This window comes from Myxocyprinus asiaticus, chromosome 31 (assembly GCF_019703515.2).
Source record: "Myxocyprinus asiaticus isolate MX2 ecotype Aquarium Trade chromosome 31, UBuf_Myxa_2, whole genome shotgun sequence".
NCBI classification, from domain to species: domain Eukaryota; kingdom Metazoa; phylum Chordata; class Actinopteri; order Cypriniformes; family Catostomidae; genus Myxocyprinus; species Myxocyprinus asiaticus.
Window position 1 is genome coordinate 19,815,147 of NC_059374.1, and position 4,779 is coordinate 19,819,925.

The window sequence follows — 4,779 nt, forward strand, 5'->3', positions numbered from 1 at the left end:
TAATTTATTTAGTGTGGACAGAATATTATAGTTTTGTTCTGTACAAATATAATATATAAATACCAAGTCATAAGAACAATAATGCCATCCATGGACTGTTACCACCAGAGAGTTTACATAATGTACATGTTTCCATGTGTTGACCTTTAAATAATTGGTGTACTTTTTTATTTACCACTGGAAGAACCCATTTTACAAATATTGTTTGAAGACTTTGGTCCTTCCTACTTTGCCTATTATGGCTGTATAGAAAGAGTCAAAAATATGGACTTTGGAGGCAAATATCCCAATACACAGGACACAGTGAGTGGACACTTGAGTGTGTTAATGTAAGAATCCATTTAAAATTTCATTTTGCTTTAACCTGATGTTTTGATCTTGTAAAAGTGTTTTTACAGTCAGAAAGTAACCAGGCCTTCAGGCAAATATGGCACAAATAAAGGGGGAAAAAATGCTCCAGATATTTAAAATGTGGGAGCAAATGTTTATACTAGGCATTTTAAGTTTAGTATGGGCTTTCATTTTTTTACATAAATAAATGGAATTCTGTGTTTTTATATAGTTAGAAAAGAAATGCCCTCATGAAGTTAAAAAGTAACACTTTACAAAAAGGTTCCATAATAAAGGAGCTAATAAAGGGAGAGAAATCAAACAGGTAAAATGGGGAACAGGTGAAACCAATAAACTAATAATGAGGAGATGAGGAGGCGGGGCGTAACGCAAGACTGAGGCTGTCTCGTTTGGAAGGCTGCATGCTGGGTAGGACGCATCCTTTTAAGGCTGCAGTATGCCGAGTGTCCTCCTTTAAACAAGCCTCGTTTAAAACGAGACGACCTTCGTAGGACAAACGGAAACGAAACGTAACATGGTTGCTATGACAGCACGCCACTCTTTAACAAGCACGAGTGCTTTGAGTGAGAAGGTAACAAAGTCCCTTTAGAAAGGAATGTATGAGTTACATTTTAGGAGAGTTATAATGATGTAAAGAGAAAAGAAAATAGATTTTACAGGTGTATTTTTAGTCTAATACTTTATTTTAATTATATATTAATATAATTATACATATTATATACTCTGCACCCATCTACTGCGGTAATTCAACTTGGGAATTAACATTCCTTGCATTTGAACATCATATTTACGGGCAAATTGGCATATTGTTTTTTAGACATTTCCATTGAAGCAAAGTATTGTGGGTTATGAGTGGCCACGAAGGATACACCTCATGCATCCTTTGAATTCCCGTGAAAGAAGGTCGCATTTGGTGGACAAATGCGACCTCCGGAGGACGCAGCCTTCCAAACGAGACACAGCCTGAGAAACACATGGCAATACGGAAACTAAACAAAGCCACGCACTCTCACAGACACAACACCCGAATAACACGAGCGCATATTGACAGAGACAACGGCAACATGTGCTCATGCCAAATGACAGACAAGACGGAACATTTGTGCGAGGCTCCGCCACAGATAAACAGGCAACCAAGACCGAAGCAGCCGAACCCCAGCACAACATGACAACGGATCGCAACCTGGACGTGCAACGCGAGCACAACGTGAAGTGCGCCCGAGGTCGTGAGAGACAAACACAAAACAATTGACACGAGTGCATGCCGCAAGGATGACATAAGAGCAATGCACTCGTGCCAATAACCAACAAGACAAGAGAATGCATGACAGTGCCAAAAGGACGAGCCATGCACTCTCACATAAACTAGACAAGACACTAAACAAGAATGTCAGAGCTCAGCCACAAAGATAACAAAACACAATCAACACAAGTGGCTGAACACCCCCCCCCCAAATATGACACAAGACCAACAGAACAAGCACAAACACAGAACAGAACAGACAGAAAATAGGGAAAGGAGGGCAGGGAACCAGGACGAATCTGGCGGGGCAGACCAGAAAGGAGCTGTCAAGACCAACCAGGGCAAAGCTATCAGAACTAACCAGGATGGAGCTGGCCGGACAGACCAGGGCAGAGCCGGCAGGACAGACCAGGGCGGAGCTGGCGGGAACAACCAAGGGTGTGAGGGAGGGGAAAAACAGGACGGGGCTGGCAGAACAGGCCAGAGAGGTGCTGGCAAGACGAAGCAGGGCAGAGCCGGCAGGACAGAGCAGGGTAGAGCTGGTGGGACCAACCAAGGGTGGGAGGGAGGGTGAAAACAGGACGGGGGATCTGGAATGAGGCCAGAGTCCGGTGGCCAAGGTGGAAGTTAAAAGGTCAGGTCCAGACGAAGCGCCCAGGGAAGATGCTTCAGGAGTGGGTCAAGTGACCAAGGGGGAAGTCTCTGAAGAGGGTCAAAGTCCGGCAGCCAGGGATCAGGCCTCAACAGGGATGGCAGGACAGACACACGGAGTAGGGCAGGCAAGGTAATGACCATTGGGGAGAGTTCAGGAGTGGCCAGAGGGAACTGGACGGGCTTGTCAGCGAAAGCGGGGAACTAAACAGACTCGTCATCAGCCTCAGGGAACTGGACAGACTCGATGACCATAGTGAACTGGACAGGCTCGTCGATGACCACAGGGAACGGGAAAGCAACCGCCATGGTCGGGAAAGCTAGTATCGACTGGGGAATGGCCTCTGTGGCCGGGAAAGCTGGCAGCGACAGAGGAATGGCTTCCATGGCAGGGAATGCTGGCAGCGACTGAGGAACGGCCTCCGTGGCAGGGAACGCTGGCAGCGACAGGGGAACGGCCTCCGTGGTCCAGGAACGCTGGCAGCAACTGGGGAACAGCCTTTGTGGCTGGGAAAGCTGGCAGTGACAGAGGAACGTCTTCCATGCCGGGAACGTCTTCCTCCGTGGTCCAGGAATGCTGGCAGCAACTGGGGAATGGCCTCCATGGCAGGGAACGCTGGCAGCAACAAGGGAATGGCCTCCATGGTACAGGAAGGCTGGCAGCGACTGGGGAACGGCCTCAGTGTGTCCGGGAATGCTGGCAGTGACTGGGGAACGGCCTCCATGGCCGGGAACACTAGCAGCGACTGGGGAACGGCCTCCATGGCCGGGAACACTGGCAGCGACAGCCTCCGTGGCTGTGAACGCTGGCAGCGACAGCGACAGCAGAACTGCTGCGCCTGAGATCGCGAGAAACAAACACAGAACAATTGACACAAGTGCATGCCGCAAGGATAGCATAAGAGCAATGCACTTGTGCCAATAACCAACAAGACAAGAGAATGCATGACAGTACCAAAAGGATGAGCCATGCACTTTCACATAAACTAGACAAGGCACTAAACAAGAATGTCAGAGCTCAGCCACAAATACAACAAAACACAATCAACATAAGTGGCTGAACTCTGACACCGGACCCTTAACTTAAAAAAAAAAAGAAGCTAATTTCTGATACTGACTCTTTATACTTGAAACCCTTAATCAGCGTGACACAAGTGTTATTTGTTTCAAGTTAAGTGAACTTCAAATGATATACCATGCTCAGTGAGTAGGGAGCAGTGAACACTGTGTAAGGATCCTGCGAATAAGAACACAGCTGTAGTGAGTATCATTCCTGACATGTCAACATGGCAACCAGCTCCATGTAAAATAAACAGCTTTTATAAGGTTACTGAAATGTCTGGAGTCTTCATCTCAGAGTATACCGAATTTTAAACAGAATTTTCAAAAGTACTATTTATTTAATTAGAGGTAAAAATTGCTGAGTGCACTTTTTGAATTAATCTATTAGACGTGATGAGATTTGAGAAGTGTGGTCTAACACAAGCATGTTGGGAAAAATCATGAATATTCATGTGTGCTTCACCCACCCTGGTGAAAAATTAAAAAAGCTGATTGGCTTGTCTTAGCTGGTTTAAGCTTTTCTCCCAGTCTGACCAGCTAAAATGTGCCCAAAACCTCTTCAAAATCTAAAATCAGACAACTCACCAGCCTGGGTGATCAGCTAAAACCAGCAACCCACTTAAAGCTTAAGTATGTAATTTTTTGTTGTTAAAATACTTTCCCCTTCCCTTCCTTTACATGCAGAGACAGCCATAAGTAAGCCATAAATAGATACATTTTCTATGTCATATATTTCATTTTCTTTCAACACTGTGTCTCTGTGGCACTTTGAAAATTCCTGTGTTTGTTTTGAGCGACCCATCTCAAGAGAGACATTGACTTGACTTGAGTTGGGGGTGGGACTATCTGTTTGTTCGATCAACGACAGAAGGGGGGCGTATTCAGAAAGATGTTTTAGAAATGTTTATTTTTGCAATTCCGTTTAGTGGCTCTAGTGGTGCAAAATTACATACTTCAACTTTAAGACTGGTTTTAGCTGTTTTGTTGTTGTTGTTGTTGTTTGTTTGTTAGTTTTGTTTTCTTGTTTTCCCCCTGGCAATGTGGTGAAAACAAAACTAGGAACTGAAAATCTCTTGGAGGGAAAATTCACCCAAAAATTAAAATTCTCTCATCATTTAATCATTTTCATGCCATTCCAGATGTGTATGACTTCTTTCTGCTAAACACAAACAAAGATTTTTAGAAGAATATCTCATCTTTGTAGGTCCATAAATTGCAAGTCCACAGGTTCCAAACATTGAAGCTCAAAAAAGCACATAAAGGCAGCATGAAATTAATCCATACAACTCCAGTGGTTTAATTCATGTCTTCAGAAGTGATATGATAGGTGTGGGTGATAAACAGATCAATATTAAAGTCCTTTTATTTAATAAAAAAATCTAAGCGCTCTTCTCTCTAAAGAGTTCTTCTTTTGTTTTTGGTGATTCACTTTCTTTGTGCATATTGCCATCTACTGGGCAGGGAGGAGAATC